At 37.8% G+C, this 14,041-nt stretch overlaps 1 long non-coding RNA gene across 2 annotated transcripts in view; it reads left to right on the forward strand.

Annotated features, from left to right (window-relative positions):
• The window catches only part of LOC128072859 (uncharacterized), a 75,712-nt gene extending 64,049 nt beyond the window's left edge, over positions 1 to 11,663 (forward strand). For both annotated transcript variants that reach the window (XR_008202468.1, XR_008202469.1), the window contains 2 exons: positions 9,803 to 9,863; positions 10,544 to 11,663. This is a non-coding gene — a long non-coding RNA (uncharacterized LOC128072859). The remainder of the gene's footprint in view (positions 1 to 9,802; positions 9,864 to 10,543) is intronic.
• Positions 11,664 to 14,041: the final 2,378 nt, after the last annotated feature.

The following is a 14,041-nucleotide window of genomic DNA, read 5'->3' on the forward strand; positions in this document are numbered from 1 at the left end:
CATCAGCCTGAGGCAGACATTGCAGTAATGTGTATACTCTTCTCTTATTAGAGTTACGTACTTGAGGGAGTTTATCCTTCATGTCCCCTCTTCTCAAAAAACTACTAAATTCCTATCCAACTCTTAAAGTCACTGTGTTGTCTTCACTACTCCCAAGGTCTCTACTGTGATGTCCCTTGAGCATTAACACAGTAAGTTCCCATCAGTAGGTGTGGTGGGCAAAGTGCTTTCAAAAGGTTAATCAACAGCATTCATTAATAACTAGGTAACAGTATCCAGCCTGCAGGCTACTGGATGTTGGCAAATTGCTTGCCTGGTGCAAAGCTTGTAGTTTTTGTTCAACTGGTTAAGTGCCTCGTTGCCAGGCTTCCTGCTGGAGGAGGAGTCTGGCAGGGTGGCTGGGCAGGTTGTGCAATGCATTCATGAAGCAGCATTGCTGCTGGCACTGTAGGGACTTTCTTGGGCTCTGTGCCTGCACTGAACCCACTCACAGGAATTTGATATTTTAAAGAAGAGCAGAACAGAGGCAGAACAGCCTTCCTGAGGATACTGATAAGCTTCAGGAGTGCCTCTATTTGTTCTAGTGCCTGGCCTTGCTAAACTGAAATGCAGGAAAACTTTGTTAATAGTCTTCTAGTATTTTCCAGTCCCTGCGCTTCATGTGTCTAGAAACATGGATAAGCTCTCCTGCAACTCAGTGAGAGAAATGTAAGAGATTGGCAAAGGTATTTAAAAAACAAACAAACAAACATCATCTATAGCATGCACTTCTGCAGCAGCACAGGAACTGCCAGTGTTGTATTGCTGTCCTGTACATATGGGTGGATGACATAACAAAAAGACGCAATAAGTAAAAGAGGACTTTGCATCAGGCTAATCACAGTGTAGGCTGAATAAGATGTGCAGCCTGGGTTAATGGCTGAGATTGTGTCCTATTATGTTGCTGACTAATGTCCTTTCCAGACAGAAGCTTGTACCATAGACTTGGCCTCAGGTTTTACTGTTTTAATATCTCTGTCAAAAAGGTGCCAGTAGTTCATACATCTTTATACATTCATTGCATTTTCTAGGGTAGACAAAACATTGATTTTTCTAGTTGGATTAAGATAGAAAATAAAATAACTATGAAAAATCACAAACTTCTATTTTTCTTTGGAAACCAACAAACTGTCAACAACAAAGAGAACCCTTTTTTTCAGGGCACATAATAACAAAAATATTTGAATTAGCTCATACAATTTTTAGTCTTAATGTTTCAGACCAATATTTGTCTAACAGGTTTATGGCTTATTCTGATTTTAGCAATGCCAGTGGGGCTAGTTATGGTGTAAATTATTACTCAGTGTGAGTAAGGAGATCAGAATTAAGTCCAGATACAGTCAGAAGGAAAGAGTTTTGTCTGATTTGTCTGTGATGGATCTGCCCTGCTGCTAACTCACTGGTCTTTCATTTAGGCTCTTTTTAGAGACTTTTGTTAAGACTTCCAAGGAGTCCTGGGAGGACAATTGAGATTTTTATGTTGTTTGTTTGTTTCAGAAGCAAAGGGAAATAATCAAGTTGTTGTTTTTCTGGCAGTGTTGATTTATTTTATGTTCATCCTGCAAATATTTTCTGAAATTTACCAATAAAATAAAAAAGCTAAGTAATGAGTTGAGCTTTGAGGGGGAGCTTTCAGGTTAGTCTGCAGATAAGGATTTCCCAAGTGTACAACAAGATAATGATCATACGTAACTCTCCTTGCTGTAACAGCATCTGTTTTCTAGGACAACGTGTTTCCATCTGAGAATGTCCCTGTTCAGAAAGGATTAGTAACTTCAGCAATATGTTTTGTTTGTTTGTTTGTTTGTTTTTGCAATATGCTACAAAAATGAAGCAAACCATCTTAGGCTATGAAGTCAGTGATCCATTTGCTGGCCTCAGTGGTGCAAAATGACTTACCAGAGCATCTCAAGGCTTCCCCTGGGAAGGCCTGATGCTCCAGCAGCCCTGGCCAAGGCTCCTTTTGCAGCTGGCTGAGCCTCTGAGTTAGCACCTGGACCCAGCCTCTCCAGCAGGTTGGGCCTACCCAACCCCACCCTTTGCCAGAGGAAGCCCCGGTTCTGGCTACAGGAATAGTTCTGTCTTGATAAGAACTGTCTCTTACTCTCTCCCATTTTAGTGATTGCAGTAAGCTGCTGCAGCAAACCAGGAGATCTGCATGTGTGCTCTAAGATGGCCGAAAGAATTTATAGCCTTTGCAGTCAGTGGTACTAAGTTTGCTCAGGATCATGCCCTTAGTTAGCGTCCTGCAGCAAAAAGGCCTGGAGTTTAGCAAGGAAACTCTCTCAGGGATTTATAGTATTGATGACTGTAACCAAGCCTGGCAGCCCTTGGATCTTACAGCTCTCTCTGGGCCTAATCAAAGGCCATTGACGTAAACTAAAACATTTGACTTCAGAGAGCTGTGGATCAAACTCTGCGTCTACACTGACTGAATTTGCCCTCCCCTCAGACACAACCTCACTTTAAATTCTTTTCTTCTGACAGGCTTGTAGCCTCATTCCTCTCTCTTAAGCTGGGAGGGCATTTCACTGCTCTCTATGATGCCCAGAAGTGACTTTTCCCTTCTCACAGTGCAATTTCACATCATACCTGATTCAGAGCAACTGCTGGCTGACACTGAAATTTCCATCCATGTTTACCTTACAACAAGTTCAGACACCATATGATTTTGGCAGGATAATTATGCATAAAATTAACTCAGTTCAACATATTCTGTCCTTCTTTTCGGGAAGGTACCACTCCTTGCAGCAGTTTTCCATGTTTGCTGTGGATTCAGTAGGTGTGACTCTATGTCCCAGAAGTCTCCAGTTCACCCAGGGGTATTATATAAAAGTGAAGGTAATTTGGATTCAGGTAGAGAACCCAGACAGAGAAATCATTAACACTTTTGTATCGTTTTTCGTTTGAATTCTTATTACTAGCATACATGACCTGGTCCTGAAGTATTAATCCAGATACTGATAAAGAGATAATTGTTATAATGGATATTAAAGTGTGAATACAGTACTTAATATATGTTATGCTCACTGTGATTCCTCTCTTTATTTTCATTTTCTCTTAGCTCAGTTACCTGTCAGTCAACCTTTGCCATCTTGTTGAAAGGAAATTGTTCTTAATTTTCAGCCAAGTATTCCTGTGCCAACTTAGATATAATGTCATAGCAAACAGGGATATGTCTCAAGCTTTTTTTCTTCTGTCTTCTCAGACTATGGTGTCTCCTTTCAAGTCTAGGGGTTAAATCTTTGTTAGGAAGCTGTCTTTTACCACATTCTTTTACCCAGATATTAATGCATATTTTTTTCTTCACTTCAGATAAACTTGTTTTAATATCATCTAATTTAAATGGTGTTATCTACTTGCTTACTACTCTAATTTGAAAGTACACCCTTGAACCATGCTATATTTTGAAAATAAAAACTCCTATAAGGACCATAATATCTATTATTAACTTCCAACTTCCAGCACTTTCAACATTTCGTCGTGACACTATTGATAATTTAAGCAAACGTCCTCAGTTTCCCTTGACACTGTAATGAGTAATTCACTATGTGTTATCTCTTCTCCATGGTTTGAAATTAAAAGCTTTATTTCCATCTATAAGATGTGCAACATTTCTTTCTAACAGATACAGTTCATATATTCAAGCTACCCTACTGTTTCAGAGCTCAGATTTTTGAATCTCATGAGTTTGGAAGCAGACTTGCATATGAAAATTCCTAGTAACTGTACCCTTCACTGATACTCATTAACAAAGGTAGTATTCTTTATTTTTCGTGGTCTAATTTACTGTTTCAATTTCTGCAATTTGAAATTGTTCGAACTTGTTGCAAAATTGCTCAAAAAAATATGTTACAGAACAAAATTTACAACAGTCAATTTTTGATGCTGTGATGAAGTAGTTTCCTTTATACAGCTCACAAGTATTCCTACTGAAAAATACTTGAAATTCTGCTTTCTTTCAGTGAAATATTTTATGCTTCCTGGATAGATTACAACTGATCATATTTGATCTACATCAGAGCAAACAAGCAAACACTAGAAACCTCAATCCTATAGGTATTATCAGTAAGAAAAGAGCTGCTAATGCCTTTGTGAGAAGATTCACAGTGAGAAAGAACTGTAGCTTCTAAAATCACCGGGAATCAAGGTTTTTATTTGTCATGTATTTTTCACTTTTGCCTTCTATTTCAACTGTAGATAGGGCGAGTCTTCCAACTTTCATATGAGATGCTAGAGGTTTAGACTGTATTATTCTTATTCAAGTAAATGGAAAAATATATTGGAATGTTTTTCTGGTTAATTGGTTGGAAGGAGATGAGGTCCTTGCCACTCAGTTCCTCTGGAAAATTGCCGCTATGTGAATTTTGTGCACTTATGGCTGTGAAATTGTCAAGTTGATGGTAGAAATATGTAACACGAAGTGAGAATAGGCACCAACTCTACATGACAGCAGCACTTTTCATCATTCTTCCTTGAGAGTTAGTTATTCCTTTGTCTTTAGAAAGGAAATCTACTATAAGAGTTTTCTAGCAATATACTGTTTATAAATTGCATTGGGTTGATTTAGAAGATTGGAGAGTCTCCAGCTGGAGCATAAAGGTGGTGGAGATAGGAAAAAGATTTCCTTCATTATCTTTATGTGGCTGCTTCTGGAAATTGATATATCAAAATATTAATCCCCTTGCTTTCCTCTCTCGCCTATGACCTCCACAAAGGAAAAAGTCTATCAGTGAACTAAGACTGGAAGAAACTGGATGAAAAATATATACTTTGCAGAGGGTTTTCTGTGTCATTTTTCTCTTCCATTGCAATGCTCAACAACTCTGCCTATAAGGGAGAAATTACAGGGGTAGCTTTTTACAGAAGTGGAAGTCCCCTAGAGACTTATCATTTGTCTGTATCATTCCTGAATTAAACTATGTGTAATTGGCTTCAGACACAAGTACAATGGGTTCAGCAGCAATCTCACCATTTGGCTGCAGACTAGGATTAGAAGGTTTCCCTCTACTGACCTTTTGTCCCTGGCTACCTGTCAAATCCCTAGCCTTTCTCTCTTCCCTTTTCCCTCTCGATGTCTTTCCTTCTCAGAAACTGAGATGTATACAAGTGAATCTGGGCTGCTGGCGAGAAGCAAAAAAAGGTGGAGGAACCCTGTGTTTTTCAGAAAAAAAATGTGTGTGGAAGGAAATAGAAGAAAGTACTGCATGTTTGAAGGGACATGAGGAAGATCTGCCTTTAATAATATGAAAATAGAAGACACATCTGTATAGTCTCCAAAGTCCCTATGCTTTCCAAGGGCTCCTTTAACCACTGTGGTGCAGTTTGGGTACGTGCATACACTGATCTTTCAGTAAAGCAGCACCTCAGATATTCCAGTGGTCCTACAGTGCCTGGCTGAGCTTGTCTTCATCACTAAAGAAAAGCTTGATCTGAAGGATCCTACATCATGTGCAGAATAAGCTAATACATGCAGTCTCATGAAAACCCACACACTTCTATCCCAGTATAGGAACTTTTATATCCTATAGACCTGCACTGGGAAACTTGTAACCTACTTTCATTTTTTATTCTGCAAAATACAGCACAAAAAACTCAGGTCAGAATAAAGCATATCCAGTAGGTTACACTGAGTCTCATAACAGCTACTTTAACACTTTGTTTTTGCAAATCTTTGAAAGGCTTTTTATGATCTCAAAGCAAGGCAGGAAATTCAAAAGCCACAGTGTTGCTGCAGTGAGGATTTTCTACCTTCCTATCAGTTCTGATTACATGGTGTCTCAAAACAGGTGCTTTCCTTCTCAGAAGCCATGTAAGTTGCGAAAGACCTGGAAAATAAGTGTACCAAGCAGCTGCTTCTGTTGTTGAAAACTCACAGATTCACTTACAGTAATTTCTACTTGATTCTGTCTATGCTCTGCTGGAAGAAAAGCTAGGGAAAGGCGCTGTCTTGCATGCTAAAATCTTTTCTATATCTTATTTACTCTGATATGAAATTATTATGAAACACTCGTCTTTGTCAGAAACAAAAATTTAAATTAGATTTGAAAGTTGCCTTGATTTTTAACATTTTTATACGAAGGAATTCTTAGGTCTCTATTTGGGAGTGCAAATTTCATTCTTAAGTGCAGCTGAGTGCACATTATAAGCTTTCCCAGGATACTTTGCTCTTCCTACCTGCTTCCACTGGGTCTTTTGAATCCAAGTATCACATTCATAGCTTCTAAAAATCCTTCCTTTGGACTTTTGGTTTAATTCTTTTTTTTTTTTTCTTTAGTATATTAAAAGTTTGATTATTTTTTTAAATTGTATCAGTGTGTAGGACCAGTGAACAAAAAGCCCTATCGATTTACATTTGCAATTTAATTGTAAGATGGTTGTTCTCAAAGCTGCTTTAAACGTTTTCCCTTCGGCTGTGGAAAGCTATGGAAAGCTATGGAAAAATGACTACTGGATTACTGTTCTCTTATCCAAAATGAAATATTCCCTAAAGAAATATTGTCTCATGTTCAGAACACTGCATTTTATCATCTTGAGAGACAGACACCCAGTCTGTCTTCCAGCTTCTATTCTGAAAAGATGAGCTTTACGACTTAGTCACGGGGCTGGACTTCCTATTGTCCTAAACCCTACTCAGTCATTTACGTGAGTGCAATATGGATGCAGAGTGCTACCATACCAGAATGGTTGTGCCGTATTGGTCTGAATATAAGGTGAGTTTATAAAAGACCAAAGCAGGGGATGGTAGTGGAAACATTCTACTTCTTGTGTGTCTAGATTGAAACCATCTCCTGTATTCCACACTTCCTCTGTTACCCTCAGCAATGCCTAATTTAGGCAGAAGATATGAAAATAAAACTGCATCTTGCTCTCAAAAGGTTGCTGAAAATTCTTTACTGGGGATCAAGCTGCCAGGCAATCCATCAGCAAGGCAGGTAGGCTGTGGGATTCCTGTAGGGCAGATCCCCTTTGGGAAGAGTGGCAGGGGAGCAATGCCTAATATTTACTTTCTGTAGTAGAAATAATCATTTAATTTCACTACTTTTCTGTCGTTTCTATTATGAGCATTTCCAGTACTAGGGGGATGGGCAGTACATGGTAGGTTGCAGCTTTTAAGGGAAAATGTGGCCCCTAGTTTCTAGATCTGTGAGTGCAATAAATCATTTTATTCTTTTTCTTAAAGACTTGTTCACAAAAGGTTTTTAAAGAAGGCAACGTTGTGTCTACAGCAGAATAAAGCAAGCATAATCTTTAGTGAACTGTTAAGGTGTTACATTTAAGACGAAAAATAAACATCTCAATCATGCTGTCTTTCAGTGAAATGGAGTAAATAATCTTTTACTCTATGAATGAATAAAGATTGGTGTAGCTTTCCTTTGTTTTTCTATCTTGCCTAAATCTGTAGTATCCTATGCTAAAACAAGTTATACATACTCTTTTTTTTTTCCTTATGGATTTAATTAAAAAAAAAGATTCAAGAAACTGTTCTCTACAGACCTCTAAGTTTAATGCTGATGTTACTCTTTTATAAGGTTCATTCAAGATAAAAATGCATTTAAAAAGTTCTTCTGTGTTGCAGGTATTGGCAAAACATAATTCTAAAATATCAACAATCTTGAATTCGTGAGAAAGTAACATTCTAATATGATATTGTTTTAATCATTTAGAGTTTAATTATTAAAGAACAAAGTATTAAGGAAAACTCTTGAACACCAACCTTATTTTGTCTCCCACTACACTTTGAAAAAAAGATTTCTAAATAAGTGACCATTGCCAACCTGAGCCAGAGGGCAGCATTCACCACGTTATGGTACACTGCAACTGATGAATCTCAGCTACGGCTTAACTCCTCTTTCTCTGTATGGTACCAATAAATGTATTGAAAAATGAATTGCCTCATATGGCCTAATGCAGAATCGTTAAGTGTGTAAATGACATTGCCATTAGTATTCAGTTATAAATACATTTGAATTTTAAACTGAACATATGCTACTTCTCTGCTTGAAACCAGCAACTTTTGCTTTCAGAAATCATGCTGCAGATCCAGACAAGCAATAATAATAATACTTAGCCTTGAGAATGTCAAAGCTCAGAAAGGCAACAGTATCAATATCTCAATTTGATCCATTAGATACACATATTAAATAAGTTTCTTTGGTCCACACAGTGATCAAAACTGATACAAAAGTAAACTCCTGTGTCTTAGCTGTGAAGGTGATTTAGTGTCTTACTTAGTACCTTGAATATTAATTCCAAAATCGGATTATTTTTTTCGTGGTGTTTTTTTTTTTTTTTTTTTTTTTTTTTTCCCCTACAAAGCTGTTATTCTCTTTTTCCCTCCTTTGATTATATTTAAGATCATCTGTCTCAGATTAGAATCAAGTTCTTGTAGCCAATTTAGGCTAGAGAATTTCTTGAGCATTCATTTATTAGTAACTCCACTTTTGTGGTCCCTTCCCTCATGTCCCTCTCTTAGTGATTTTTTCTAATAAAATATTTTTCATCAGATCAGAAATGTTGGAAAGAACTGAAAGCATTTCTTGGTTCCCAGACACATTCAAAGTACCTTATTATTTATTAATTGTTATTATTATTTAAGACGGAACCACAAATAAGATAAACACATTTAAAAATAATAAAAATGAGTAATGAAACACTTGTCTGCTTCATTTGGCAAAGAATAAGTCTGAGGCTATTATCAAATACCAGGCATGAGTAGAAGAGAAAGTGAGAGAGAAGGAGGCGAATTTAATTATTATGTAGGGGTGGGGATGCTGTGCAACAATGGGTTTAGCCACAAAGTCAAATCCTGGAGTGCAACTGTGCTGACTCCAGGGGAAATTTTCTTATCTGCTTTACCTGGTAGAATCTAGCGCTTGCTGAGCTGATTTTGAGAGAACGCCTTCAGGTTTGAAAGAGGATTTCTGAAATGAAAACATGACCAGAAGTTCACAGATTATGATGTTGAGAGAGGTTTCACTGTGTTTTATTTCACAAAAAACAGCTAAAATTACTTTGAACCTATTTGCAGCTCACTGTTGACCATCACTTTGAAATTTAAGAAAAAAAAAAACATATTTCATGATTTTTTTTCTAACTCACACGTAAAACAATGGGGTCCCATGGGAAAGTGAGCCTGCTGCCTTTAAAGGAGCACATGCCACTGCAAGAAATAAAGCATGAAAGGAAGCAATGGTGTGCAAATCAAAATAAACCATTTACCTTTATCACTGACTATGTGCTTAGGGAAGAACAGACCATAGAGGAAGAACTGAGACCTTTCTTCAGTTTCTGAAGACAGCTACTTTCCCTCTAGATGAGAAAGAAATTCAGTTTTAATGATGGTAGCTGTAGCCTTCCACTGAATGACCTTAATTTTCGTGATCAATATAGGCAGGTGGCAACAATGCTTTCTCCAAGTAACTAATTGCTCAAGATTAAGAATCGATTGCTTTGTTTTATTAACTCTCTTCACTGCTGCTTGGGATTCTTCGCTTCTTCTCAGCTAACGGAATGAGTTCCTGGATTGGTCAGCTGTTTTTTCCTTGCTCCGTCTCACCCTTAAGGTTCACTGACCAAGGAAAAGGTCCACCCACATCATTCTCTTTGCCCAACAGACTTAAATTGATTTCTGGTTAGCAATATGATTGAGTTTACCTTGGTATTTTTTAGGGATTGTTTTTCTTGGTTAGTTTTTAATGCTTGTGTTTTCAATCCACTGTCACCTTGCACTCATTTGGTTTTGGTTTTATTCATCTTACAGGTGGCTGCACCCAAAGGACATAACTTCACCTGAAGCTGTAAGCAATGAGACCTAAGCTTAGGTAAGAGAATCTGAAAAGAAACCGGGATTCTACTGTGGGAGAGTTAAATTGGACTTTTTATTATTTTCTTTTATTCTTTTCTTAGAGCAATTATGATCAAGTTGAGATTAAGTTAGGCCCTTCTAAACTCCACATATGTATTTATCCACTAAATTAACTTGAATTATTTCTATTTTTGGCAATTTTCACTGCTGGTAATTAATGCAATGCCTACTGTAAGTTCTCTGAGCCTGCAAGTTAGCCCAGGACACAGGCTCAGATCCCAACATTGCAGTGTGACAATCCGCCACTTAAGCACTTGATTATACGTATGGTGACGACCCACATTGTGCCCTTTGTAAAAGTTTCAAGGAAACGTGAAATCCCACTGACTTGGCTGCCAATGGAACTTTGCCAGGTGGTGGGATGCATGAGGCAAGCGAGAGGGGTGGCTCCTAGTGCTGCTTGTGCACTAAGAGTAGCAATTAAACACACTGCTTTTGAGAGATAGGTCAGTAAGTTTGGTGTTAAGGAGCTGAAAAGAGTGTTGTTTGGGGCTGAAAAGCTCTGCAGAGGTTCCTAATTAACCTTTTTCTGTGCTCCCCAACCTACTTGGATGATTGTACTTACCTGGGTACTGTGCTAATTTTGCAAGTAGTTATTCTTTCCTCTGGCATGTTTATTCTGTATTCACCTCTCAGGCTGCATGGATGCAACTGAGTAACAATGAAGCTGCAGGGATTTTTCAGCGTGAATGAAATAATCTCTCCTGGTGTTCCATCAGTGGTCTTATTAAATAACTTTGATTTAAATACTGGTTTAGTAGTAAATGCAGGCAAATATTATAATGAAATTGAGCCTTACACATAAATGCATACTGCACTCATTTTGTGTGTCATGTGATGTCTGCACTCAACTGTAGTTTTGTAGTAATGAAGAGCAATCTCTGAGTCACTGGACAGGGACAACTGGACAGCAAGTGAGTTTAGGTGTAAATGTAGGCCTTGAATTCTTTCTGAAGAAGTTTTACAGTTTTGTGTAAGCTACATTAGTACTCTCTTTAGATTGCTTATTAATAGCATCTTGCTGTAATTTCATTTTCAATATATTTGAGTTTCCTTGTGTTAATAGAAGAAAAAGTGTCTTTACATAAGTTTATTTAGAGGCTCAAAGAATATGTATTAATTGCGTGCCAAGAAAGTAAATATTACAGCTGAAAACGAATTTGTAAAATTTTCAGAGTAGTTGACAATTGTATATAACCATTGCTTAGGAGATCGAGGCAATGTGATTTGTACTTCTTTTGTCTCTGCTATAAAATTTGGAGGAATAACAGCAATGTGTCTGATGGAATATCTACAGTGAAGTCATGCTACAAGCTATGTAAGGCAGTAAGAGATACACGTCAATTTAAAATAGAATAGTGAGTAATCACTTAGCTTACTTCTTTCCAACATTGTATGGATATGTAATGAAGATTCATCTTTTTGAAACAACTATTTGTCTTCAGGAAAATGTGTCTCTTATGTGCTTAAAGAGAGATTTACTCTGTAATGCATGAAAGCTAGATGCACAAATGAAATATTTGTTTAGAAACTCTTACGGTAATTGTAGAGATTCTACCTAATACTTTTAAAAGGAGTAAATATGACAAAGATTTTACACAGGTGATGGTTATCTAAAGGGCACATAACGTAGGCTCCAACTGCTTTTGTAATAGTTCAGTTCTGTACGTGAAATATGTTCTCTACTTAAGAAAAGAATGAGAATATGAAATATGTTGTGTCTCAGTGATTCTTTGGATTTTCATTCTGTTGATCAGAGTGGAGAAAGTCTTTTCATCCACCAGCCCTTTTCTTTTCTTTTCTTTTCTTTTTTTTTTTCAAATTCCCAGACTCGATACTTTGCATACTACGTGGGGAGGCTGTATACGATTGTATCTTGCTAGTGGAATAAAATATTATAATCCCATTGCATTGTCAGTGAGGTAAAGTACATGATAACTTTAGTTTTAGTTTATCAGCAGGGTGGCCTAGTACACTGAATTCCCTTCTTCTGGTTTTGGCTTATATTCTGATTCCTGAGAGACACAACAAAGGAAAATTATAACAGCAGCAGTCTTTTTCTTTTTTTAATCTTAACATGAATATTGTAACGCTGGAGTTGCTCAAGGGAAAGGACAGTGGTTCTGTGTATCTCCTGAGCAGCACTGGCATTACATACTGTAGCCTAATTCTATAGTGAAAGTTTGATCTTGTGTGGTGATAATTGTGAAAGTAGTAAAAACACATTTGATAGTCATTCACCTCTAATTTAGTTATAATTGTTACCATACTTAAAGATCTCCCTAACTCAAGTCTACTCTGGGTACATAACTACCATAACTTTTACTATTTTAGCTCTTGGAATGTGCCGTTCTGGACAACTCCTGTCAATTATTGTAAACATTTCCACAAAAGGGCAAAGAGTTCTGGATCTAATCTACAACATTTTTTTTCTTCAGTCCAAGAAGGGCAGCCAAACCACCATGAGATGGAGTATTTTTTCAGAAATAAGTCATAGACTTCTTCTGCACTTCCTGTATCTGGTAGGACTGCAATTGTCTCCTGTTTTGGCTTGGACAATCAGAAAGCAAACCCAAAGCATCAACTTTGTGTTATACTGCTCTGTATAGAAACAATTCCCTGCTACCAGTTAGGGGTTTAGCTCAGGTCATAGTGGTTAATTTTTGATGGAACCCCTTGTTAACACATCCACGGTACTTAACTAATAATAAGGAAATAAGCAAGATGACTGTCTGTTCTCAGTGCCCTCTTTTTCCCTGAGCTGCCGTGAAAGAAAAAATGTGAATTTTATAGGTAAGAAATGTATTCCCTCAGCTCTTTCTTGCACCTCTGAGGCAGAGGACTGAACAAATCATTGTGCAAAACCTTGCTGAGACATGCTCAAGAGGGCACAAGTACCCACACTAGAATCTCAGTCTAGGGCCCAGCATCTTTACTAGCAACTCAGGTTAAAAACCCTAAAGTTTGTGGTGGTTACAATCTCAAGATCTCATCCCTCGGAGCACTTGCCTTAAACATCATAGTGTCCTTCAGCGTTCACAGCACCAGCTGCTCCTCCATCCCAACCTCCCCCCTCCCGTAGAAGGAGCAGTGGGCCTGCTTCTGGAAAGGGCTTTAAAGATCAGCCTCACTGCAGTCCTGAAGTGGGATCCTGTGCCATTCTGAGGCCACTGAGCAGCAGCAAAACTATATTCCTGAGTCTATAATAGATGCAAATTGTGCAGATGAAGGAGAGGAAGCTCTAACAGCCGTTGAATGCAATCTGTGAAAACTACTGTTTCATTTATAGTGATGCTACCTAAGCATTTGCACTTAAAAGGAACAATAAAGAGGTGTCAGAACAATCTCAAGGCTGCAGAATTTAAACTGCAGCAAAGACATTTTGAGCCATATGAAATGTTGCCTGCATCTGCTTTTTCTGTTAGTTTTTGTTTTTACTGAAGACTGTTCTAGTTCTCCTTGTTTTATGACACTGAATGGTTCACTTGCTTTCAAAGACCCAAGATGCAAAGAAGTCGGGAAACAAATTAAGTCCAAACTGCAGTAACTGGTGAAAACTGCACAAAGTATGTCACAGCTCTTCTTTCTCTATTTAGTTTTGAAGTAGTTCTGCAATACAACTTTAGATGGTCGATTCATGAACTTGCCAGCCAACCTCTAGCAGATAGCTGTAGGGTTACTGTAATGTTTCAGTGTTTATCTTGCTTAAGGGACAAAGGGCCAATCCTCAGATGATGGAGTCTTTGTAGGTATGCGCATACGATTCTGAGGATCTGAGCTGCTGAGGATCTGAGCTGCTGTTGCTCTTTAATCTTCTGATTTGGAGATAGGAATTTGGCATAAGTGAGACACTGCAAACTGAAAGAAAAAAAAAATTGCAAAAGAAATACCTAATGGCTGTCAAACAACAAAAAGTTACTGATTAACAAAGAATACAGGGTTTACAATTAGTGCCCTGTTGAAAGCACAAAAAGCTGTGATTGTGAGTCTGATTATCTATGTTACCACTTAACAGCTGCAAATGTGAAAGCAGTGCGTGTCAAGGAAAACAAGGAAACAAGTATTCTGTGATATCACAACAGGTGTTTTAGGTGCACTAATTTTGCTCAGAAAGAGCAGATAACTTTTGGGAAG

The sequence above is a fragment of the Tympanuchus pallidicinctus genome, unplaced genomic scaffold (genome assembly GCF_026119805.1).
Source record: "Tympanuchus pallidicinctus isolate F22 unplaced genomic scaffold, pur_lepc_1.0 scaffold7, whole genome shotgun sequence".
In the NCBI taxonomy this organism is placed as follows: domain Eukaryota; kingdom Metazoa; phylum Chordata; class Aves; order Galliformes; family Phasianidae; genus Tympanuchus; species Tympanuchus pallidicinctus.